This window comes from Lampetra planeri, chromosome 38, assembly GCF_965212315.1.
Source record: "Lampetra planeri chromosome 38, kcLamPlan1.2.h2, whole genome shotgun sequence".
Taxonomy (NCBI): domain Eukaryota; kingdom Metazoa; phylum Chordata; class Hyperoartia; order Petromyzontiformes; family Petromyzontidae; genus Lampetra; species Lampetra planeri.
Window position 1 is genome coordinate 2,724,194 of NC_136144.1, and position 27,885 is coordinate 2,752,078.

Consider the following 27,885-nt stretch of genomic DNA (forward strand, 5'->3'; position numbering starts at 1 on the left):
CGCTATTGTGTGACAAGACGGGAACTTTTGGCAATTGTTCACTTTGTCCGTTTGTACCGGCCGTACCTGTATGGACGGAAATTCCTAGTTCGCTCAGATCATGCGGCTTTACAATACTCCTTGAAATTAGATCAACCGTCAGGCCAATTGGCCAGGTGGCTGGAATCGTTACAAGAATTTTCCTTTGATATTACATACAGAAAGGGGGCCCGTCATGCGAACGCTGACGCGCTCTCAAGGCTGCCGCTCCTTCCTCCGTGCGCTTGCCTGACGGGCACGCACCGCTGTGCGGCACCGGCCGCGTCGCCTTGTCCGGTTATGGGGGCGATAGCGGATGACGATGCAGGGGCGGAAGCGAAGGAGGACAACCAGCAAGGGTCGGTGGACACGGATGATATCTTGCGGTTACCGCACGCGGTTTAGCTACGTGAGCAGGAGGCTGATGCCTCGCTGTCTCCACTACGGAAATTGATAGGGAAACAAAAATCTCGATTGGCGGGTTGGAAATGGCAGATGATCCGAGGCAAGTCGGGATTGTTAATGTGTACTGACGGGTTGTCTGATCGGCCACGCTTGGTCGTGCCTACTTCACTTCGCTACGACCTGCTTCGTGCTTTGCACGCTGATAAATTGATGCACCTCGGCGTCCAAAAGACTTTGGCCGCACTGCAGAAGGATTTATTTTGGGCCGGTATGACAACAGACGTCAATGACTTTATTCGCTCATGCCAGGACTGTGCAAAGAGGAAGCCGCCTCGTAACCCCTATGTACCACCGTTACGTTCCATTGAGGTGTCCCGCATTAACGAATTGGTCGCGCTCGATATTCTGGGCCCGTTTCCCCCGTCGGCGAGGGGCAATAAATACCTTCTCGTCGGGGTGGAATATTTTTCTCGATGGCCGATGGCCTGGCCCCTACCCGACCAGACGGCAGCATCCATTACCGACGCTTTCTTGAACGGGTATGTCATGGACAAGGGGGCACCTGAAAGGTTGCTCACAGATCAGGGGCGGAATTTCTCTTCCAAATTGCTTAAGGAAGTTTGTGACGCGTTGGGTACGAAGAAAATTCGCACTTCTCCTTACCACCCACAAACAGATGGTATGGTGGAACGATTTAACCGCACCCTCTCGGCTATGCTTTGTCACACGGTCAGTGAAAAGCAAACCGATTGGGACCTGCACATACCAGGCGTCTTAGCGGCTTACCGCATGGTTCCGCACACATTCACGGGATACTCACCATTCTTTTTGATGTATGGCCGTGAAAATGTTCCACCCATCGACGTGCAATTGGGTGAGCCAAGCAAACGGCCGTCCCGTTCCTTGCCTGACCACGTGCGTGACTCGCTTGAACGGGTGACGGAGGCGCGAGAGGCTGCCCGGTGTGCGACAGCCCGTGCTCAGGCGAGGAACGAACGTTATGCGCGTCGATCGCATACGCACATGTCTTGGTCAGTGGGGGACCGAGCGTGGCTCCACTGCCCCCAAGTACCGGCGGGCACATCCCCCAAACTGCACAGGCCGTGGCGGGGGCCTGTAACACTAATAGATGTTCGGAACTTGCAGAGTATCCGTGTTCAGTATGAAAATCGGCGGTGGTATGTCCACTCCTCACGGCTCAAACCCTATGTTGACGCGCGTGTCAGCCCTTCATCCCCATTAGTTGACCTGCCGGGTTCCGTCGAGCCGACCACGCCGCTTGTCACACCTATTGATCCCAAGGGGGACTGTGTTGTGCCTCCTACAGATGAACAGGTTCTGAGGGCTGAGGTGGCCCCAGCCGCCCCCCCTCCAAGGAGACCTGATCTGGACGTGACCAAGCATCCACAACCTACTTCTTCTTCAAGCCTACCACCTCCTGTCCATCCGGAAGCAAAGGGATCAGGCGCTGGGAGCGGAGGGGGTCCCGCGTCGCGTACGCGGTCGAAATCTCTCCCGTTTTGTTAACGTTTTATCGTTTGTTTTATTCCCTGTTGTTACTGCGCTGCAGGGGCGCCCTAATGTATGTCGTTGTTTTGTTGTATGGGTGACTTTTTATATGTTGTAGGCGCAGGGACGCCGGTTCACCCTTATATCGTTAAACGCACCTTGGTGCCCTAATAATATGTTTTGGAATTGGTTTATCACCCTTTCCCAGCCGAGACAGCTATTTTTTTTCACCGGGGGGGGGGGTGATGTAATAACAGCCATCGTGGGTTCACGTGGGGGATTGGCTTGCCGGTCCTGCTTGTAGCCAATAAGGGTTGAGATAGGGAGTGTGGGGCCGGCGTGATCACGGCATGTCAGCAGGAGTGATTGGCCCAGCCAATTGGGACCCCAGCCAATGGGGATCCGGGTAAGAGGCGTGGTCCCGGGATTGACAGGAACCATCGAGAACGGTCGAGATTGTCCATGGAGGATTGGCTGGGAGGACCACGTGACGAAGGGATTAAGAGGGAGAGAGAGGAAGGATCGAGGAGGAGTCTGGGAACTGAACGGGGGCGAGAGCCACGCGCGTACGGGGCTCCGGGTGCCACGTGCGCGGTGGGAGCTGGTGGGAGTCCGCTGACGCTACGTTGTCTGCCAGCAACGGAGCGTGTGGGAGCAAGTGTACCGTCAAGTGAAAATAAAGAGGACTGATTCCGAATCCGTCTCCGGAGAATTATTACACATGTAATTGTTCAGCTCATTATACTTCATTCAGCCAGTATGGTTATTTTTGAAAAATAATTTTACGTGGAGAATATTTTGTACTCATGAGAAAAGATGTCACTTTCAAAATACGTTTGTATTAATAATCATGTTCAGTTATGGATAATAACTAGGCCTCAATCGTCGACATCCGCATTTGGCCTAGGATAATCCGAGGGGTGAACATGTGCACAACTCATGAGGGTATGGAAAGTGTGAGACATTCCTATCAATACGCCGAGAGCGAAGATAATGCACTGTGTAGCTTCTGCTGTACAGCTCTCTGTTGTGTTTTCGGGTTGTACCGTCCATTGTTTGGCACAATATTTTGCTCCACTTGCTGGGAGCTTCAGGAATTGAATGTCAAGAACTAAATGCAGTTCAGTGATATTAGCGTCAGGAACTGAATTTAATTTTCTGAAGCTCTCAGAACGTGAAACGAAACGTCGGACATTACGTCGAACAACATGCCGTCCAACTCGAAAACTTTAAGAGCAACGTGCATTGTTACAGTTTTTTTTTTAGAAAACATTAGCAGCCCGTACGTCCTTTGGAAGTAACTCTCCCTTCCCTCCCACCAGCCAGCATTTTCTTTCCTAATATCCTATGCACTTTTTATAGCGTATAGCAAGTACATGTAAATTATACATCCAGATTTAAATTTGTGAGCCATATGATAGCTTCGGGAGAAGTGCAATTATTACTGCCCAGTGCGTGCATAGAATGATGCAGTTGTTCGCGATGTGGTCTATTGTTTGGTTCGGGCGGCCGCAGTGACACTGTATGTCATTTCTAATTTTCTAGTTGTTGAAGAGGTGTCCACAATGACCAGTTGCTGTTCTGAGGTGGTTGATGCAATACAGTATGAGAGTAGAATACGATCGTATGATTGCGTATCGTGCACATATGCCTGGGATTGACGGATGACGCTTGAACCTGTCTCAACTCTGGTATGTGGTTGACATCATTACGCAGATGTGCGTGGTGATGTTACCACTTGGCCGTGCGCCAGGCAGGCAGACAGGAATCCAGGCAGGAAGCCACCTAGAAAACTCTTTTAAATTTAGTACGAGTGATTGACCAGTAAAATCGCCTCCTGCTGGCAGACCAATGCCATAGGCTGCGCTTGCAAATGACTCATCCTGGTCTCTTGAGTTCTCACCTGGTTAAACAAAATAAAGATAAACACCTACCTTATTGTTTTGATTCATCACCCTCCAGAACCAATTTTCACAGGGAAGACAGTGCGATTGCTGAAGATGTTAACTAAATTAGACTTTATTAGTTAATTGATTACATCATAATGATGATTAGTCAATTACTTCTTTGTAATACTGTACTTTCTTTGCTTGTATACTGTATTTGGTATATTGGGGATCCGGGTTACTCTTGCAAATTTAGACTATCGTTGTCTCGTGAGTTCTCCCCTCGTAAAACTAATAAACTTTAACAGTAACCCATGAAAACGAGTCTTGAGACTCTGTGAGGTTTTCCTATATTTGCAAAGGCCATCACTCTTTCAAAATTGGACGGTTGTTTTCTAAAATGTAAATGTGCTGGTTTTGTTTCTTGCTTTCACCACATTCCCCGTCAATCTGTGACACTTATATCAATCACACATTTGTAATGATTCCCAAACTTTGGTTGTGTGCAGTGCTGTCATAACAGGGTAGGATACATTTGGGCTTCGGGCACTTGGCGGTTCCAAGATGCTTCAGCGAGGCATCCAATACCCTGAGTGTCAGCGCACCAATTGATTTTAATCTGTAATCGCACTGACATATTGTTCATAAGTGGCCTTAAGGGACTGCAACACTCCTTTTGTTCATGGAATGTATTGTATAGAGCTATACTATATGGTACAGCTACTGCTAATAGCAAGGTCCATACTTTCTCGAGGGAGGTAGGAGAGTGGGGAGGTGAGGGGCGAGGGGGAGGGATGCAGGGGTGCACAGCAATATAATTAGAATGAGACTTGATGGATACAATTGTATTACTCCAGTTTGGCGCATGCTCTAAATGGAATACCATCCACACACTCACTGTGTTGCATTATGGGTAAACATTTATTTATGTAGAACTCTGTTCAGTGTCCACTTGGAAATATTTTAGACCATATGCCTTTCCCCTTCCAGACCAAAATCATCGAGCAATATTTCTCTAAAACAGCAAAACTCTAAAGAGGCTTACATTTTCCAAACATCTTCGATCAGCTCGCCATGCAGACGCCGTGTCCACACCAGTGGCTCGTTCCTTCAACAGCGGGGACCAGAGCCGCCGTGGTGACGTAGGCACAGGGCCTCGTCTTGGCCTCTGCTGGGAATGAGGCCATAAAGAGGACAGAAGGCCGCCTCACATTCAAACCGAATACCGCTCAACTGGCAGGAATGAATTAATGCACCGCCTTCATCATTAGACCTCCTTTGCCAGTACCAAAATATAATAATAGGGGGTTTCCCCTTTTTTTCTGGCAACAAAACGGAAACCTTTTACAAGGAATCATGTGTGCATTAACCACAATACTTGTGGTCAAAATGCAGACAAAAACACACACTATGATAATATATGCATTGTCCTTGAAACTGATTGGTCCACACCAGGGACGGCTTTCTTTTGAGCCTCGACCAAATTGGTGCTAGACCAGAGGACGACAAAAGGCGTATATTATCATGCATATATTATCATAGTGTGTTTTTTGTTTGCATTTTGACCACAAGTATTGTGGTTAATGCACACATGATTCCTTGTAAAAGGGTTCAGTTTTGTTGCCAGAAAAAAAGGGGGAAAACCCCTATTATTATGCCCCGCCTTCACTTAATCTTTGCTTTATTATTGAGTGCCAGACAAACCGTATGCCTTTTTTTCGTTTCATTTAATTTACTTTAGTTTCATAGTTGCACTCCACATTTTATTTTTCGGACTTCTCTGCCTCAGGCATGTATGACAATTATAGCCCTGAGATGGTGATGCATTACTAGTTCGATGTTGCCGTGTGCTCACAATGCAGTGTGCCAGCAGCATTGAATAATATCGGGTGAATTTAACTGTGATCGCGAAAGCGAAAGCATTTAGACGCAAGAGGGTTTCCAGGCTTGCATTAGGGTGAGAGGCACGATCTCACTCATTGAGCAGGTCGATCTGTGAGGTATAACAAGTAGTTTGTTTTAGTATACTTAACATCCGAACTTCATCGGAATCGGCATGCTCCTGCTAAGTTTTCTTCAAAGCCGTAAAATGAACCACATTGCTCCATTTCTCATGTCCTTACCCTCGATTCTCATTCGCCTGCTCATTGACTGCAGCATTTGTCATTTTCTTTCAAATAATTTGCAGTTCTACTTTTTATTGCTTCTTTGTCGCCATGTCCTCATACACCTTCGACCCCACGACCTCCGCTGCACTTCACACCGTCATCTCGCTCCTCGCTAACCGTGCATCAGTGCTTGCGGAGTGATGAATTATGGTGATGATCGTAATCCCCTCCTCCTCAACTGATCCTGTAGTCCACAATGGAACTCTCTTTCCTGTTTGTCCCTTCACTCTCTCCTACTCTCTAAATACAGACGAAAGACCTATGTCTTCTTCATTGCAAGTGATTGTGTTTCTGTATTTCCCTTAGCTCTGCCTGTTTGCACACTATGGAAATACTGGGTAACATTTTTGTATATACTTTAAATCAATATATATATCTCTTTATCTTTATGATAAACGACATCATCATGACTTGACAGTGTTCATAAATGCCGTTTAAATTTCGATACCATAAAAAGTCCAATTGTGTTTCTCTAAATGTTCTCCAGTCTATTGAATGACATGCCACACCTCCGTGCATGTTGCGATGCCTTCACGATTGAATTGCCTCATTTATCTTGAGTTCAACTTGTTAGCCTTTTTTTATACAGTTCTACTATTTTCTTTAGGTCATTTCCATTAGTTGCATTATTACTATGTCATTATCAAAACTGATATGGCTAACTCCGAAGTATGGTAAAAAAAACGATTACCAACACAATGTGGGTAGTCTTCATCTAACAATGTATTGACAAAAGGATGAGATTTGTTCTATCCCCTACCCACATCCATCCGACTTTGACGACCAATGTTAATCAATGTATGTTTATATTATACTCTTTGGTTCTTTCGGTAAAGTCACGTAGGTATAACATAAAATAAATCACGTCGTTTCGGGCGCAACACAAGCGAAACGTCGTGATTTATTTTATTTTATACCTACGTGACTTTACCGAAAAAACCAAAGAGTATAGATTCTTGCAGTCACGAAAGCTTTAAATCAAGATTATGTTTATATTACTTCAGGCAACTCGCCAATATTATTTTTCACAGGCCACACCGCTGATGAGAGCCAAAAATTGTAAAGTTCTGACTGCGAAAAGGCTATTCGTTTGTGCATCTTATACGCTGATTTTATATTGCATGGTGCAAAAAACAATTGTCTTATTTTATTGACTTACCCACAATCCACCACAAACACCCTATCTTTTGTACCAGCATGACAGGCGCACGTTTTATCCTGACAGAAAGGATTCTGTGTAAGGGAGATGCATTACAGCTGGAAGGCAAGACAGGGGGGCTGTAATTGCAATGTAAGGCTGCTCATGTGCTCTACTTTTTAGGTCCCCAAGTTTTGGTGTCCCTTGCACGGAGTGGTGCTTCCATCCATTGGTGGCTGTGAGCCAGGGGTGGGAAATTCCAAATTCCTGTATTGGGGAAAGACAACCACTGTTGACTTCGAGAAGTGGCATGTATATAAACACACCAGGAGGAATCATAATTAGAGTTGACCCCTTACCGGGATTTGAACTTGCAACCTTCCGACTGTGAGTCGAGTACTCTGCCATTGCCACAAAGCTGGAGGGCTAACCTCCCTAAAATGTGTCACTCTTGCACCCTTTCTATTTCTGAGGTTTCCTAACTATAAATCCAAATCATGTCATGTTAGAGATTGCTTTAAACATTTGGCTGCCTAAATGTTACGATTGATATACTTTGCACAGTTTAAATATCCAACACCCTCTCTTGAAAACGTCAAAATTTTATCACTTTGTGTTTCTTCCATCAATGATAGGCTTCCTGTTGATCGCTGACGATAATGCTTGAAGATAAGCATTTGTGTTGCCCTGTAACACTTGTTCGTTCATGTTTCAATTAATATGTTGGCATCAATTTCAAAGTCTTAAGAAAAAGGAAATGTGTTTGGTTGATGAAATGGTTAAGCTGTGCAAAGTACTTTAAACATAAAAGGCAGGATTTTTTGCTAATGTCTGTCACTTGATTACAATTGATGATGGATTAGACGGAAATGGTTTGCCAAAGTGGTTCCGCCTTTCCGTCAGTAAGAGTCCCGGTCTTCATTGTCCAATTGATCAATCGTTGTATATCGATACTGAAACCATGATCATCCAACACGAAGATATAATCAATGGCATAAGAAACAATAGCACAAATCAAGCGATTGACACAACAAGCTTCGGATTTAACCGTTCGTGCGGTTGGCAAAAATCCAGACCGATTGGCTGCTTCCCCGATTCCCACAAGGTCACATGACTACACCATACTACAGAGCGGCGCATCAATGTGCATTTGAGGCCACGGCGCACACATCCGACCCCCCCCCACATCCGATTTCCCTGGGACTGCGCGTCTCTTTGTTAGTATGCAGGCGGCTCGGCTAAATGGAAAGGGCTGGCTTAAGCGTGGAAGCAATCAATATTTGAACCGCTGACCCTTCTCCCCCGTAGCCTCGCAGATGGACTGTTCCGCATGAAACATAAACGGAGCTTGCGTGCGGCAGCGCTCCCAGTGCAGCCGTTCCGTGGAGGCAGCGCGCTGGAATATAACCGCCTCGCGCAGCCGCTTCTCTTGTGCCAGGTAGGGGACTGTGCCGGATGATTCGATAGAACGCGGTGTGATGCGGCGACGTGACAGGAGGCAAGCGACGGCTGTCGTGCGCACATGAGCATTGTCTTGAATATAACGTGATGTGGAATTAGTAAGTAATATGGGCACGGAGGAATATTTCATTGCAAGTTATACACGTCAACTCTGTGTGGGTGTGTGTGATCATCATTACGCGTTGGTGTGTATGTGTGTGTAAGTGTGTTTGCAGGTTTGTGGGTGAGCTCTAATGTATGTATCTGTGTGCATGTGATTATTGCGTTATGATACGTAAAGCTTGTGTATAGTTTAAGCAATGATAGTTTTTTTAATGATTTTTTTTGTATAAAGGAAGTAATGATGTCTCAGCAAGCTGGCCTTATGAAGCATATGACATGCATCATAGATGGCAGGGTATTACATTATTTTAGTGTTAGTCTATGCAGTATACACTGTATTTAATATATTTAAATTATGATTAACAAGCATAAGCACTTTATGTAATTGCATTGCTGTGTTTTTAAAACAGTTGCACTTAGTGATTTCACAAAAATGCAGAGTAAGTGTGATATCTGTATGCACAAAGGGCTGCTAATATGAAAACTGATTAAATAGTTTTTTTCCAGAACACTGGCATCCTCCTGTAATTAACCGCAGATAATTCACTTTGGTGAGAATTTTGTTTTACTGTTATCTCCGTTTAAATGTAACTGTGGACATAATGACGACTGTACTGCACGTGATTCAAGTGCTAGGTAATAAGCATTCATCGCCTCTGTTGAGACAATAAAGCGAGAAAAGTGGGAATAATAACAATGGTGTCATTATCCTTGGACATGCAATGACTGCTGCACTGCATTACATTAATGGTGATTAAGCGTAAGCTTGCAAATAAATGGCCATCGTAATGCAAAGAGAATTCATTTGTTTTATTGGCAGCGTCACACCTATTATGCTGCATTTCATATGCACCAGTGATGATTTTGCTCAACATTTTCCACAATTGCTCACAGCATGGAGCAGTGCTCCTGAGAGCAGTTCTGTAACCCGCGTGCCAGACCGTGTAACTCGCATCTCAGAGACAGCGATTGCTCTCAGCGCTCTGCAGATAAGAGAATGAGGACAGTTGTTCGGCACCGCCCGTTCTGTAAACGGATTAAAGGAATGAATGTAAGACAACACAGTAATGTGAAGCATTGAGAATGAACACAGCTCGAAACCAGCCACATGTAACTTGAAAAAGAATATATATTGACAGTTATTATTTTCCATAAATTTCCTGAATGCACTTTTGCAGGGAGTACCGTATGCCCTTCAGCATATGCAAGTGTGTCGTGTTTATATATTTCATGAGAGGTGGTATTGGCTTATAGAAGCCTTCATCCAGCAGTGGATTGACCATGGTTGCTGGTGATGATATATACTAAGTCTTGTATATATATTTGTTTTCAGTCATTTCATGTTTGCATCATCTGTATCACTAAGAAAAGTGATACATTTTAATTGCAAAACAAATGTCAATGTTTTAAATCGTCAAAGTAAATCACAGCATAAAAATATTGGTTCTAATATTTTAACCAGATGCTGAAAGGAACCCACATGCATGATCACACTCACTCCATGCACAAACGCACATTCACTCATGAAAATTAGCACACTAATATATGCACACTCACACCTACAAATGGGAGTCTCAACACTTTAAACAACTTTACGTTTTCGATCGTATCGAAAGTATAATAATTAAATGAGTAATCTTCGCACTTAATCCAATGATTGGCTTTCTGTACTAGTTAGTAGCATTGTCGACCAAACAATACTCGTACTCAGTCGAATACTGCACGGGGTTGCCTCCCTGTCACCATCAAGGCCATGTAGAGAGAGCTGGCCCGATATGACAGACACTCGTGCAGATGCATGAAAGCATTTACATGTAATGTGCTTCGTAGGTTACATTGCTCACACTGTGCTTAAAACATGAAATTTAAAATAGTGTAATAATTTCATACAATAGTTATATAAATACAGAAAACTCTAAAGTGTCGGTGTAAATTGGAAACCATGAAATTGCTACATTTTGGGATGTCTTTAAGGCAAAGTGATAAACCATCAAATATAAATGATTATACTAAAATGTTACCTTTAGCATCTTAAGTGGTGGAAATTGCACATTCTTACGGCAGGGGTGAGTTGATAGGCCAATCACTGTTGACTGTGCATCTAGTGTTGCTTATTTTATTCACGCTGTAGGGATGAAGGTCTGAGATGAGCCTTGACCAGGGCATGAACTCACAGCCCTCTGATTGTGAGTCACGTACACGAACCACTATTACCCTCCCAGATTAATACTCAACGCACTTCAGCATATGTCACTACACGTAGTAGACGTTTGTTAGAGGTAGTTGTACTGGGACATAAATATTGCTATATGCGCTATATTCATACAGAATTTTGAAATAATTGATCACCGCTGAAAGCTAACATTGCAGCCTAGCTTATGACTGTTGTGCTCAAGTTGTCTTGTGCTGTGGAACTGCCGATACATGCGCATGGTGTTCACCTGGCTGTCTGAAAAATGTTTAACGTGCTCAAATGTCCTAATCATGCAATGCTTAACATTGCCAGTCCAGGCTAAGCTTAAAGGTTAGCAATGAGCATGTAATAATTAATAATATAAATCATAATAATAATTTATAGAACTTGGTCACTGCCAGATAAGGCATCTCCATGCGATGTTGGCCAAGACGGTTGATTGGTCATACTTCACCACACTGGTCAGTGTTTGTAGGTGGTCGGTAGGGGGGGATGGCCACTGATGTTAATTCTAATCAGGGTTGTGCATCGTGCTCAGGTTGGTGGGTTCAGAGCGCAGAGCATGAACCACTCTCCAAGATCCACCCCTATGAGCGTAGAGTGATTTTAGCTGCAATCACTGCGTGCCCATCTATACCATACGAAATAATCCCTCACGATTAAAAATCATTCACTCTGCCACAGTGACACTGATACTGTCCATTTATATCGCCCTGGGCATTGTTGAAGCGCCTCCTGTTCACGCATGCAATGTGTCTCTACTGTCACAGGTCTCAAAGAGCCTTTGAGGCAGCTGCAATATGCAAATTAGCGAAGCCCATTCAAACGTGGTCCAGCAAGAGAAAACAATTTAAATATCCATTTCTAAGCTTCCACATCGCAGCTTTAGCGATGGAGGATATCTGCGAGGGTGGATCGGTGTGCAGGGCTAGGACTTTAAGACGCATTTGCCGTTGGGTTGATTTAAATCGGACCCTTAAACATAAAGGCAGTGATCCAAGGCAAGGGAGGGCCGGTTTTATGCTGATGTTGTCTGAGAGAATGACAGCTCCATCACATTCAGTCTACACCTGTATCCTTTATACATTTATGACACTCATAAGATGTGGGCACTGTGGCTTGTTGTACGTTTATTTGCTGAAACTTCTGGAAGATGAAAGCCATGATTTTCTTTAAAAATGTACAGTATTTGAATACAATCGTCTATTTTTTTGTGAAACATGCTCATGGGACAATCATGCATGACACCACACGTTAATGTCCTGTTTAGAGGTGGTTATGTGGCTGATGGATGCTGCCATGGTGTAGTGGTTAGCACACTAGACTTGCAATCCAGAGGTCGCCAGTTCGATCATTCCATCTTCCGACGCGGCATTCGAAATGATGCGGCAAGTTTATTAAACCCCGTCTCCTCCGTCCACCCAGCAGTATGGATGGGTACAGCACAATCGACAGGTCGCATGTGATGGGATGCAGGCAGGGTACCCCGCCTCTTCCAGCAATTCTGGTAGGCATTATAGATTAAAATCCAAATACTCTCTAGAGGGGATCTCCAGAGCACCGTCTAGTGGAGGCGAACCTACCTGCTGTTGTGCGAGTGTGCCGTTGCCTACGGGCGAGATGTTACCTGTGGTCGAGATGTTGCCTAATTTGATCGACCCCGGAGAGATGAAAGCCGGAGTCAAGAGCGACTGAGATGTAAATTCATGACCTTCCAATTGCAAGACTCGCGGTCGTAGCACAGCATCACCAGGCCAGATGTGATTCTGTTGACTGCACAAACACAACGACATCCTGTAGATTTGATTACGTGTAAAATTTTCTTTTATGTAGGAGTATGTATGGCGGTGGAGGAATGGTGGATTTCATTCTCACCCATGGCTAGTTTCAGTGGTGAGTATCTGAATTGTTTCAGGGCTCCTCCTTCAACGAACCACACTGCCAGCATAAGCGAGTTTCGATTTAAAGCTTTCGTGAGTGCAGGGATCCATATTCTTGGTTCTTTCGGTAAAGTCACGTAGAAGGGAAATAATACAATAAAACATTTCTTTGGTATTTTATAATGTTTTATTTTAATTATTTTATGATTTCCCTTCTACGTGACTTTACCGAAAGAACCACGAATAAGCATCAGTGAGGTTTAAGTGTTATATGCATGTCGGGAACGGTGGCTCTGATATGGAGAGCCTGGCTCCAACCACAGCATTGTGGAGTTTACAGAACTTCGGTGGAGATGAGCATCACCTTTGAATATAATCGGCACGTTGGTATGTTTGGCATTGAGACAAAGGTAAAGCTGTGCTCGTAACAACAAATGCCAATTGAGTTTAGTGCCGAGGCTTCTAAATACATGCCATTTCTCAGTGTGGGGTAGGTATGTGCTCTCTGTGTTTGTGTGGTGTATATTTGTGATGACCACTTAATCCTCTGCCTTCACATTGAGCTCACAATTCTGATATATATACATGTTGAAAATAATAATAAAGAATAATATATCTAACTGCTTCTCCGTGATTTGCAATATTAATACACGGCCTATTTGTGAGGTAATTACGTTTTACAAAGCATGCAATCCAATTTGCAAAGTGGTACAGCTGTGTATTATTTAACATGATGATGCCTCAAAATTTATAATAACGATAATAAATTAAAATTAACATGCTCTTAAATCTAAATGTCATAGAATCATGGATATTTTAAGATTGTTGATCATTTTTAGTATTATACTCTTTGCTTCTTTCGGTAAAGATAATTGATCACGTGATCTATTATTTTTCTACCCACGTGACTTTACCGAAAGAACCAAAGAGTATGGATTCCTGCAGTCACGAAAGCTTAATTTTTTTCCATTTCATTTATTTGTTTCATTTATTTGGTATAGCCCTGTGAGCCATTCGGCTCTTGAATCGGGTGCAACCGCAACAAACAAAAAACAAAAACATGAACAAGAAAACATCTTAAAGTGACTATGCGCAAACAGAAAATTCAGGAAAAAACTGCAAAGTCTTCCAGAAAAAAAGCACTGTTCACCAACGCTGTGTGCAAAAATGCCAGTGGGATGTAAGTCAAACAACAACAACAACCACAAGACAACTTAGATTAAAGCCATCATTCTAACTCCGTACTACAACAAACAAACATGGCCAAACCAAAAAACTTTTCGAAATCACCAAAATAAAGCCATAAGTAAATCAAGATAGCATTTTTTTATTGTTTGGTATTCATCTATGCCAATATAATAGTAAAGTTAAGTACAAGGCTACTCTGCATTGCAGCTAAAAGTGTGTTTTAAGGGTCAAGACCTCTAATCATGCGTATTTGAAGTGCAACGATGTTAGTCATTCACACTTCATTTGTGTTACAGCACTAATTGAAAGTAGGACAAGTCAGAGACTGCCATAGCTATCACATAATGTGGCATTCAGTAACATTTTAAAGGTTTTTAGTGTTTCCATATTACTGCCAATTAACTTAACAAAGTAGAGTATTACACATTCAGAGGGCACTGCGTTAAATCGTAAAGTAAAAAAACACAATTACTAAAGCTTTATATTCGCTGAAGTGGGTATTGTCATAGAAACAATTAATGCTAGAGGCAAGGGATTTTGGGTAATTGCCAATTAGCAACTGATGAATAATTTAACAAAATTGCAATACAGTGCATGAATAACCCCCAGTTTTGGTAACCTTGTAAAATTTTAAAAATGAAAATGTCTTTTTTCACTTAAGGATGAGTATTTTTGGTACTTACCAACCACAACTACTTTCGTAGGTGTTGCCATTGCATTGTATAGCTCATGTATTGTACGGTTGTGCTCTGTGGGAGATTCCTCAGTACGTGGAGCAAAACCTCAGACATTGTGCTGAATTACAATCGGGAAAAATCCGTCGACACATCGGAGAGCTACTCGACTCTTATCACTGACATGGAGCGCAACACAACCACAACTCACGGGTGGCTAAAATGAGATGCCTTCAAAGCTGCTTTTGTTTTTGCTATGTCAGTCATCTTCACTGCTGCCAGTTGCTTGTATTGATGAAGTAGCAGAATAAATATAACAGAAAATCAATGTAATTGCACTGCACCTCGAAGTAGTGTAAATCTAGGTCTGGCAGCCTGGCACAGGATCGCCAGGGAGGGGGGCTGCTTCCCAGAGAGAGTCTGGCAGACACGACGGCTCGCGCGCTCAACGACCAAGTGTCACGTGCACTTATTGAGCAAGTCGGGGGATTAACAGACACCTTAATGTCAGTGGTATCAAAAGGTATTAAAGTTAGTGTACCCATCATGGCTGGGATGCTGCCATGTGTGATGGTAGAACACTGGAATTGCAACCCAGAGGTTGAAAATACGATCTCCTGGCATGTCAGTTTAAATAATGGTAACGTTTATTGAGTTCCATCGCCTCTGTCCACCCCACCCAGAAGCATAAATGGGTACAATGCAATTAGTGAATTGGCAGGTTGCGTGTGGTGGGGTAGAGTGTGGGGACTCCCACCTCTTTAAATATGTCTGGCCACACATCGATGAGTCAGCCAGAATATCCTTTCGAGGGCATCTCGAAGAGCACCTTCAATGGTGTGAGCGAGTGATCGCAGAGCGAACTCTGACCTCTTTACGTGTCGTGGCCAGGCATCTACCCAATTGCAAGGTGAGCAACCTATTAAGAAGATTACATGACGGTAATACAATTTTTGTGGAAAAAAACAATATCCCTCGCGTTAATGTTTCCAGGCGTGTGTCGCATTATGCAGACTTCTCCGCTCATCATTGTAAGGTTGTACATTGCAATTATGGTTGGCGGTCTTTCATCGCTTTGTCGCCATGGGTTGATAAAATAAGTACCACTTTGTGGGAAGATGATCGTGAATGCAATTTGAAGCCCCTGGCCCTTGCACTTTTCGTGTGTATTGTTTCCAATTGGGATGAAATCCCTCCCCATCTTGGTTTGAGAATGGGACGGTATCTATTACCGCTTTCATTTTTATGAATGATCTTAATGTATTGTTTAAACGTGTAATGGCAAATCCTTGCCATTATATTCACTCTGCTGTCAATAAACTCCGTCATCGCCACTTGGTCACCCTTCTCTTTATTCTCTCCTTCATCCCCCACAGCTTCTCGCCAAGTCTTGTAATTAAGCATTCCTCCATCACCAGCCCCTCGTTCCACTCCCACCCATTCCCCTCACGCCCTTCTCTTAAATGCCCTCAGCCCATGTCCCAACTCACCCCATTCTACGACTGCTGCTTCACCCAATCCATACACAATGTATGCCAGTGTCGTTATTTGGGAAATTCGCCAACTAACTACATGGAGAATGAATGAATGAATCACGAGACCAGGGGAGATGCCTTCATCTCGCAGTGGGTTGACCGTGGTAGTTGATGATACCGATGACCAAATAACGACCACATCCAGCTACAGCTACCTTAAAAATTTTAAATGAGTCGACATTTGCATTTTTGCAACAGTAAATCACCCATGGCCCTGCATTCACATTTTCACTCATCCCTGTTAGTAATCATCATCATCACTGCAGAGCCATGCTGCAATGTGGCCTCATGATTATTCCTAGAGCGAGAATGTATCGAACAACCCTCATATCTTTCTGTGAAGAATTGTCACATTTTTAGGTTCTGAAAAGATGTTAAATGATTCAGATCCCATTCTGTACCTCCTCATATGTTTGTCTATCAGCATATTAGCCTTCCAAATGTATGTATGTTGAACTTTTTTCAGACCCTACATAGTGAACCGTGCTAATTGGAGGTGTGGTGGAAGGAACGCGGAGGCGCAGGGGAAGGAACACGTATATTGATTGGCATAATTTGTCTAATCGGTTTCAAACTTTTAGGGTGCATCAGCAAAGCCAGGTTTGTTAAACCGTCGGAGCAAATGAAAAGTATTGTATGAAACCTTAAAGGTGTGGTGGCATGTTCTGTGTAATAAAATTAATAGCATTCCATTCCGTATTTACTCGTGTAAATGAAATATATTGTGTTAGCTTGGTCAAAATACTTTAGGCTTTTTCATTTCCTCTTTTCATGGATATGTTGATGTAGCCTATGACTAAACCACCGGGAAAGCAGCTGATCCATTCTCTTCTCATAAGCCAAGCAGAACGGGCCCTAGATTATACTTAGCTGGGTGATCACCATGTCTGTACAAATAAAAAGCCCATCCTGACCAGCGTGGTGAAGTATGTACAAATGGCCTTCATTGCCTGCCCAGCGTAAGGGGGAGGCCCTCATCTAGCAGCGTGTTAATATAATTCATTTGGGCATACCCAGCCAATGCAAGAGGAGTAATCTACTCCTTCAATTCTGCTGGATTGCAAAGGCAATGTGATTAGCTTTCCAGTGGCAGCACCGAGGGTAACAATGAGTAGGCGATGAATTACGTATTTTAAATGTTTTTCTTGCATTGTCAGGTGTTTACTGACGATAATGTATTTCTGTCATTGGCTGTCTCGCTTAAACGAGGTTTAAAAAAAAACATTTACTTGTATTGCAACTTAATTTAGTACTTTACCCACAATGTCTCAACAAGTTATCAGACGTGCTACAGAAACGATTTAATATAGTTTACTACAAATGCATTCATTATGCATGAAACACCCAGATAACTCAATTGTACCACGGAAAAATATATTAATTCTACATTAAACCCCTGGAAATGCTGTAAAATGAAACCAATGTTGTTAAAACAAGTTTGACGGATCACATTTTTGATCGATCAGGTAATATAGTGGAGATTTGTGTTTCTTGAATGAGCGTTTTACATTGTCTCAATGCATTTTGGCAATGTCAATAATAGGAGTTTCAGCACTTTGTAATGTGTATGGATACAGATCATTGTGAATGTTAATCCTGGCCAGAAGCAACTGTGGATATCAGCCCTTGCGCACCTCTCCAATATAAAGCACAGAGACGAAAGCTGAGCCAATGTCATGCTGCAGTGTCGTATTTCACTTTTTTATCATTAATCTCATTCTAAAATTATTTCAATCTGGATGACTTTGCAACCCCTTGAACGAATTTGATTTGTCTTTCCATTATTTTAACATTGTTTTCGTGAACTGCCATTGATCCTTTGTACAATTATTTAAGACTCTGTCTGGTACTCAACGGCTACTTTGAGGTAGCTATTAATAAGACGCCTATTAAAAAGAAACTGGTCGTCAAAAACTAAACATTTCAATATTTAATTCCCGTAAGGCCCCATGGTGTTACATCCAGTCTCCCACCCTTATTAACTCTGTTGCCATGACCTTTCTCTACGTGTGTAGAGTATTGTGAGTAACCAATGAGGGGGCCACTGCACTACACGTGCTACGAACAGGCACCATTGTGTGAAACGTCATCCATTTAATATATTTTGTTTTAAAGGAGTTTTATTGACCAATGTAACCAACAAACACATCCACGAGAATGAATGCCATGGAGATGGAGCGATGCGATCCGCTCGTGTGTAGGAATGGGATGGTTGACAGCAGCACTGCACCACGAGGGCTGCTGATGGCGTGGGGAGGCCTTCATCCGGCTGTGGGGAGATGACGACGATGGCTGATCATGATGATGAACCAAGACTTAAAATGTACTTTTTCTCGGAGATAGGTGCCATCGTTTGGGTTTTAGCAAGGGAGAGGAGAGTAATTTATGCTTAAAATTGTTCATATTGACTCCTATGCCTCAATTCTCAGTCATATTCTTAAACCATTCAAAACGAATATTATTGTCTTGCTAATTGTGGTGTTTATCTTTGCAGCTGTGCTTGCGAAGTGCCCATTCGTTCAAACTGAGTTGTGGTCTCTGCTATAAATGTTGCATATTTAGCAGCTTTGGTAAAAGAAAAATTGCCATTTAAGCCGGCTGCAAGAAATTCAGAAAAATATTGGCCATCTGCTGTTCCGACTTTGCGCCTAAAATACACAGTAAAGATAGTGCCGTCGAAGAGCCATTTCCAGAATGTGTCTTTACATTTAACTGTGGCCTATATTGCCATAGTGAGAAGACTAAACGAACCCAGGGCCACAAGCAATTAAAATGGAAATCTTATCTGTTTCTGTCTGGGAGTGCGATATGGCACTGAATAATTATGAGATAACGAGAATATTTACCAAAGTACAGTCGCATTCATATTTAATGCTTGATTTCCATGATAATTGAATTTGCCTACACATTGATTATCTTAGGTATATATAACTGCAGTACTAAGTCACATCAATGGCATAATCACAAAATAAATAATAAACAATACAGCGGCATGGTATTTCTGTGCAGTGTGGCATTTTGCTCGGTAGCGATGCAATGCTTGATGGTAGAACATTGCTAAATAGGTCTCTTTGCATAGCCTAGAGTGGTGTATTAGTGGTGTGTTTTTTAAAGGGAAGCTCAAAGTTAAACGCGCAGTGAGGCGGTGCTTAAATGCCATTTACAGGTAGCGCATAACGTCAGATTCTCCAGGGACAAATCCCCAATGTAAGTAGCGGACTTACCTTAGACAAAATAAAAAATCGTTAATGAGGAGTTATTATTCTATTATCCAAGGAAATAGCTCAGTTTATCCAAAACTAACGTCTAGATAAATTAGAATAGTGAGTGTCACGCGACTGCTATTATCCATTAAAAAAATGTTAAATCTGAAGGTGGAATTTGTGCAATTCACTGATTTTGTACGAAAAGCAGTGGAGAGGTGAAGGGGAGTAGTGTGGCAGTGTCGTGTTTTGTGTCTAGAAGAAAGTCTGCCTCGTATTGGAATGACTAAATAAACACGTGCAAAAACTGCAATGTAGTTCATCACTGTGTGGCTCTGTGACGTGTTCTCGGGTTGTACCGCGTGTTGTTTGGCACGATGTCCAATGTCTCGCTCCACATGTTGGGAGCTTGTTCAGGAACTGATTTTTCAGCAACTGTGTCTGAAAAATGTATTGTAGAATCTCCCAGCATGGCTATCTGTAAAAAAGCTTTATAGCTCATCAGATTCCTCCAGTCTAAATAAATATTCTGATTCTGATGCTGAAATAAAATGCGGTACTACCTGAGAACCGATCAGAGCGCTATACAGTACAATCGTGAATCTACTTAGCCATAATACATCACTGATATAAAGTTAATCTGTGTGACAAGAACACGCGTATTGTGCTGATGGATCAAGGTCATCTTGCATTCTGAAAAATTAAAGGATCTAAAAGATGTGATGATGTATTCCATCCACTTCTAGGTGAAAAATTCAGTCGTTATATTAAAGAGGCAGGGTGCCAGTTTTCAATCTGTGTGTGATGCAGGTTGAGTCAATAATTAATACTTGCCCATTAGTTTGTTGTTTCTCTTCGGGTGAGTAATGCAGATGATAACGCACTTGTAGAGATGGCTGGCGCGCACAGACGTAGTGAGCACATCGGGAGTGAAGCCTAACTCGATTCCCAGCCACAGTTAATGACAGTCACAAGTGATATCTGAACCAGTCTTAGGTGACTGCTTCATTGCCCCATACTGACCAGCATATCTAAGTGTGGTCAAACGAACAATGCTACCGACATGCTATAGGGAGGCTTTCAACCGGCAGTGAATTGACAAAGTGCTACATTTGATTTACTAACACACGTGCATGTATGAATATAATTTATTTTAGCTGCTATTTAGAGATCCAATTAAACATTGTATGCTACATGCACCAACCGAGAGAAAAATGAACACTAAACCATCACCGTCATTCACAATCCGTTTGATCATAGTCATCAGCAAGAGTCACTTTGAGTAATTATTTTTATTTTAGGACAACTCGGTCTTAAATGAGTGCCTGATGCGGTGTCTAAACCAAGGTCGCTGGGATGGTGATGGCCACACAACACCCTCGTGTGTTATTCCAATAAGATTACATAAACAAAACCCAGACATACTGTATTTATCAGTCAGCTTACGTCTATAAAAAGTGTGCAGCATATTAGAGGATAAAATTCAACACAATACTGACAGATCTCAGTACAATCAGTTCCTGCCACCTGAACACAGATGTCAGTTCCTGGACTGTCGTGGTCAAACTCAGACAGGTCGTAACACTCCATTCCAACCTTATCATGTGGTCACTAAAAACACTTGCTCAGCAATCTAAAAGGCAAAATGGGGGAATGGCTTTCTGTGTATGTGTGCACAAGTGTGTACATTCATGTTTATGTGTGTGTGTACGCATGCATGAAATGGCATAAAGTGCAGATTTGTGACCTGTTTTCCACATTCAAAAGGCTTTAGTGTGGGTGTCTGTTTAAACAAAGGACTTGCGTTTTGCTTTATCGATGTGCTGCAAATGTACACATCACTGCAAATGGAATATCCCAGTTGGAGTACACCAAAGCCCTGCACGTGCTGTATGGTGAGATAACACCATGGTGAACAAGGTTGCATGCTGGCGCTTGAAGTGGAATTGTTCCACCGAAACATAATGCGCGAGGGTTTGCCACTCATTTAGGTGTTTGTATTACAGCCGGCCAGCATTCATAGATTTGTGCAATAGCCAGCACCACTCCTAATAATTGTTCTATGGCAACTTATTGCTCTGGTGTGATCATTATGAATGTGCCTCACTCGAGCGGTGAATATGGTCTAGTGGTTTAAATTCAACAGCCGCCCTGGTGAATAATGTGGGTGCATTTACCAAAAAATACTCGCCGTCCGATTCACAGCGCATGTCAGAAATCCCACGACATTATTTGCAAGAGTAGGCAATTGTGTGCTAGTGTAATGGTCCAAGTTTGGGATCATACATAGGAATCATCACCCTACTTGGCAGAACCCTATTCTAAAATTGTCATGAGACTTTGTAAGGCTTCTTGGGTATACAAGCAGAATGATAATTGTAACAATGCAAGGCTATAAGGCTCCGGGATGGCTCAGAATAATTCAGTTGTGTTATTTGTAGCACTGAGCCAGTACTGCCGAGATGCTAGATTAAAAACATATTGGGATTTCACGTGCTCAATTTCATTGCACATCCACCATTACCATACTCTGGATTGTAAGATGCACAGTTTTCCCTGGATAAAAAAAACAAGATGGGAGTGCTTTTTATAATTAATCCATATCTGTCTAACTTCATTCACACTGGGCACAAGTTTGGGTTGGGTCATTCTTTTTGGAGCATCTTATAACCTGGAATAATCGGTATTAAAATGTGTTGTTCAAATCTACACAATAGAATACTTTATTGACATTCATCAAACCATTCCTTATAGAATGTGAAGAAGCACTGTCGAGTATTTATGGATAGAGGACTGTTGACTTGATTCCACATTAAGATATATGGTGTCATCTTCCAGGGCCATTCCCTTACGTGATGTTACTCTCTATTGACCAACAGTATATTTAGTTAACTGGGATATAGTAATTATTCAACTCGGGTACTTGGGTACATAGTTCAGTGCACTAACATTGCTCAGTGCACTAACATTGGCGACACCGCTGCACATTGCAATGTGACCGATTTGATAACATGAAAGTAGTTCACGTTTCAAGATGAAACCATTAAAGGTGAATCACGTGACTGTTGTTATCTCCCAGCAGCCATTTATTCACAACTTGAAAGTAGTTTATTTAAATGCTCTCCATGTCAATTAAATAGGCACCACTTAGAGTGAAGCTAGGGCTGCTTGCCCTATGAAGAAAGTGAACCCTACCATGAGAACATGAAATATCATGGGCACAGGGCTTCAGTGCACGTGAGCACTGGTGAAGTGTGAATTCAGTGGTTCACTGTTTGTGTCGGCAGTTAAATTCAGTGGTTCACTGTTTGTGTCAGCAGTTAACTATTCTCTTCCAGCTTGATTGGTTGAGAACAAAATACCAACTAAATGTATTTAAACAAATCAAGATAAAACAAATTAGTTATAATGAATAAACACAACAGTAAAACAAGAAATGCGTAGAGTAATCCAAGCTCAAATAGAAGTTGTCCTGGTGAATGTGAGATTGGTTTGAGAAACATTACATGTGGCACCGGTTTGCAGGAAACACTCACTGGCAACCCTCTTTTCCAAGAAGATTACTTTAATTCTGTGTGAGTGTGTGTTTCGTCTGAAGCGTGCTTTCAATTTACGGTGTGAATACACCGCATTAGGAGCCCGGGTGACTCATTGGGCCAAATTATCTCTTTATTGCCAGCCAAGCCTCATGTGACCCTAGCTCTTACCTAGACCAGGGAGGGGTGGCCCAGAATGCAAACCATGAAAGGCATTGACAGATCTCTTCTGCGGTAATCTTGACAGTCTGAGCCCAGTCATCCATAGCCCTTAGTTGTCCAGCACAAAACTATGTTGGCCATTTATTTATTATTTTGGCTCTTGCCCACATAAACACCATTGCATTATGTATTCCAGGCATGATATCTCGCATCTTTGTATTGTGATTCCGATACTGCATTATGCAGCCAACTCCATTTAAGTTGAATAAAACTATACCACATTAATCACCATCATCACGAACATCAGCCATGGTCTACCCACTGCTGGATGAAGGCCTCCTCATGCCGTCACCATTCCGCATGGTCCTGTTTGCCCTTATCACTCTGTATTGAGCACTGAAATGCATGACATTGAAGGCAAGTTTTAATCGGTCCTATACAACATAAACTTCGATTTAAAGCTTTCGTGACTGCAGGGATTCATCTTCTTGGTTCTTTCGGTAAAGTCACGTAGAAGGGAAGTAATAAAATAATAAAAATAAAACATAATAAAACAATTCTCACGACGTTTCGGCCACAACGCAAGCAGCCGTCCTCAGGCGAAGAATGAGAACATTATCAAGCTAGGAGCTTATATAGGTGTAGCGAGGAGGAGCGCCTTAACAAAAGAATGTGCATATGAAGAGGAATTTAGCTTACCAATGGGCAATGCATAGGAGGTGGGCGGAGGGGTTTCAAAGTCCCATTATGCCCATGCATTATGCAGGATCAACAGCACCACGGGGGGGCGCAAGGAACAGCGTTACCGAAAGAACCAAGAAAACATAAACTTCATTACCTTTAGCTTTGTTTTGATGACAATTATAAAATTTAATTTTCATTAAAAACAAAACACATTTTTTCGTACAAGAGTTGTAATCCTTTTCACAATAATAATGATTTCAACTCGTAATGTGCACAGTATTTGCTCTCCCTCGAAGAGAGAGAATGAATTGGAGGCATGCGAAAGGCAGCCACACGGTGAGCCGGTGCCAAATTCCCCCCAAGATCTGCAGTCCTCTTTGATTAAGGTGTAGTCGGCCAAATAATGAGTCTTCTTGGTTCTTTCGGTAAAGTCACTTAGAAGGGAAATAATAAAATAATAAAAATAAAACATAATAAAATAATATTTTATTCACAACTTGAAAGTAGTTTATTTAAATTAAAAATAATAATAAAAATAAAACATAATAAAGTAATATATTATAATGTTTTATTTATTATTTTATTATTTCCCTTCTACGTGACTTTGCCGAAAGAACCAAGAAGATGAATCCCTGCAGTCACGAAAGCTTTAAATCGAAATTCAAATAATGAGTGTTTACATTTTCATAGACACATTCACAAGGTGGTGTGATGACATAGTGGTTATCACGCTGCCCTGTACAACCCGAGTTTCATTTCTGACAATGACCACCAATTGGTGGCGAGTGATCTCTGAACAGGCCGTGTAACTCCCCATCCCCTTTCACACGAACCGACACTGACCAGCATGGTTAAAGTATGGTCAAAGAACTCGTACGGTTGACAAAGCATGGACTGGCAAAAAGGGCAGTCTATTTTAATATTATTATTCATAAACAGAGTTGTTTAAAAAATGTATTTAGTGCAAATTGCAGCATCGGGCAGTCGTGACAAATTGACAAATTTGCGCGAGATGCAATGCCGCGATTATTTTTTTTGCTGGATTTTTCTTCTGTATGTACGTGTAACTTTTTATCACATCGCAGCCTTTCTCACAATTACAGGAAAGCTTATGTTGATCGTGCATCAGCAATGAAGCCCATGCTTTTGTATGAGAAATGCAATGCACATTGTATGCCTGATGCACCCATCAGGCATGCGCTTCGTATATATATTTTCAGATTGTTATGTTTATTTCGAAGGCCACAGTGTTATTGGCATGTGAGCGTTACGTTATGGATGCTTGTGCATCAGTGCCCACGCAGTTTCACCAAATAATTTAATCAAATAATTGGTTAACCGATTGGGTGTTGCCAAATGTTGGAAAATAAAATTATGATAATCATACTTTATTTGAAGCTTTCGTGATTGCAGGAATTACTCTTTGGTTCTTTCAGTAAAGTCACGTAGAAAGAAAATAAATTAAATAATAGAATATAACGTTTCGATTGCAACACAAGCAATCGTCATCAGGTAGAACTAAATTTGAGAGAGAGACAAGACAGACACGTAGACACACATACAGACACACAAGCAGAGAGAGACAACACAGAGACACACAGAGAGAGACACACAACATAGACACACAGCCAGACACTCAAGCAGAGAGAGAACACAGAAACACAAAGAGAGACACACAACATAGACACACAGACAGACACACAAGCAGAGCGAGACAGCACAGAGACACACAGAGAGAGAGACACACAACATAGACACACAGAGACCCAATGCCTCTGTGTCGAGGTCTTAAATAGAGAGAGAGGGGGCAGAGAGAAAGGTGGGTCTGCTGGGGCAGCTGTTGGAGCAGCTGCTGGAGCAGAGAAATTAGCATGTCAATGAGAGAGCTGTGTGGAAATCCACCCCGCGGCGGCCGGGGGAGAGAAAGACCCAACAAGCCTTGTAAATTTTAGAGAGAGAAATTGGCAGTTTGAGAAAATAAACTTAGCACATTTTTGGAAATGTAATGCAACACAGATAGTCGGCTAACACACAGTTAACGCATAGCCTGGTTGATTACGTTCTCCAAAGATTGCTAAATTAGAAGTTAAGTCTGAAATTTGACAAACAGAGACATAGAGAGAGAGAGAGAAAACAAACGAGCGTCCTCGCCATAGAGGTGGTTCAAGTATTATTTGAAGCTTTCGTGACTGCAGGAATTACTCTTTGGTTCTTTCGGTAAAGTTAAGTAGAAATAAAATCAATTAAATCATAGAATACGACTTTTCGATTGCAACACAAGCAATCGTCATCTGCCTATTTCTCTCTCTAAAATTTACCAGGCTCTCATAGGTCCAGCAGAACCACCTTTTCTCTGCCCCACCCCCTTCTCTCTCTATTTAAGGCCTCGACACAGAGGCATTGGGTCTCTGTGTGTCTATGTTATGTGTCTCTCTCTGTGTCTCTGTGTTGTCTCTCTCTGCTTGTGTGTCTGTCTGTGTGTGTCTCCGTGTCTGTGTTTTGTCTCTCTCTCAAATTAAGTTCTACCTGATGACGATTGCTTGTGCTGCAATCGAAACGTCGTATTCTATTATTAAAATTATTTTCTTTCTATGTGACTTTACCGAAAGAACCAAAGAGTATGATAATCATGTCAAAATATTTTGCCAAATCGATGATTCGATGATCGTGGCTATTATACCATTTTATACATTGTAATGTAACTCCGACATAGCAACCCTACGTTTAATGCCTGTTTGTGTTAGCTTATGTCATCCCAAGATTATGTTTGTGATTTTTTAAACCTTTAAAAAATGTCGTCCCTGACGGTGACCTTTGCAAGTCTCTGCTATATTGACCCTGTGGATGTCACGGCTATTCCCGAGGGTGGCCTGGCTGACCGTGGGTGCCTCCTTGGCAAAGTGGGTCACTAACTGGGCGGTGTGGTCACGCTGCAGCTCGTCTAGCTGGCTGAGGCTGCCATGGGAACCTGGAACAAATCCACACTCCCGGTTCGTGAATGGTGCCGGCCTTGTTACAAATGTTTATAGGAACACGGCAAAGCAAGCGCAATACGCGAATCGTGGGACTGTTACCCTTCTATAAATGCTGTACTGTATAAGTTAATTGATTCATATGCATGTTATACTCGCTCACCTGCAGTTGACAAATCTCTGCTTGCCGATATTTGGCCCCAACTTCTCGAGGTCGACTTGGCCTAGACGAGTGAGCCAGCATCAGCACTGGGGAGACAGATGGCCAGGCATGATTTTGCCTAAACCGCCTCCTTGTATGCTGCGTTATCTTGAATAGCTGCTCATCAATAGTACTTGCCCCAGCAGTCTGTGTGACTCGACGGATTCTCTCTCTCTGCTGTGTGCGAGTCGTCGACGTCCGCTGGGGACGTCGTGTAGCGCGCACGCCACTCGCTCCACCGCACGCTAAGAACGCGAGTGCAATGTCGGGAGATTCGGGAAGGTAAATACATAAATTATACAGAGACAACAGGTGAATAAAACATTGCCGAAGAAGTCAAAACATCTATTTCACTGTTTTCAGAGACCACAATCAAGTGAAATGTAGAGTAATTAGTGTAATCTGAAACACATTTATTGCTGCTGTATGCCTGTGTTGGCCCCAAGCCCAGTGGGACGTGTGTTGTGACAGTCTTTAAACAACACAAGTGTTGTCTGATTACATTGCAGAGTGAGAATTAATACTATATATAGATGCATACCCTGGTTTGTAAGGCACACCGCCTGCAATCTGGCATCCCTTACATTTGAAGAAGCGATACGCTTTTCAATGCAAACATTTCCATTACATTTCCAAAATAACTTTCATTCTATTACAAACCTATCAGCCTAATGCTATCTAATATGATTGCAAAGAGCTACACACGGTTTGTACTGCAGATGCATTCATTTAGGCTGATTAATGACCAGCCCACAGGGGGAATGGGGATGTGGGAATGAGGTTGGAAAGGATTGGGCTTAAACACACACACACACACTTATGTTTGGCTACGATTTCGTTATCTTGCACTCAATTTCTATCTTTATACTCGTCCTTGTGATTCTCCGTCCTTGCTGTTCTTATTTGCACACTATCAACTCCACGTCCAGATATCTCCACGTTTCTGGAGCTCTTCCTTACGTGGCCCA

General features: G+C 42.5%; 1 protein-coding gene across 2 annotated transcripts in view; it reads left to right on the forward strand.

Annotated features, from left to right (window-relative positions):
* Window positions 1–8,500: 8,500 nt before the first annotated feature.
* Window positions 8,501–27,885, forward strand: part of LOC144731194 (contactin-2-like) — a 361,376-nt gene continuing 341,991 nt past the window's right edge. For both annotated transcript variants that reach the window (XM_078612167.1, XM_078612166.1), the window contains exon 1: window positions 8,501–8,562. The gene's annotated coding sequence lies outside the window, so the exon portion shown is untranslated. The remainder of the gene's footprint in view (window positions 8,563–27,885) is intronic.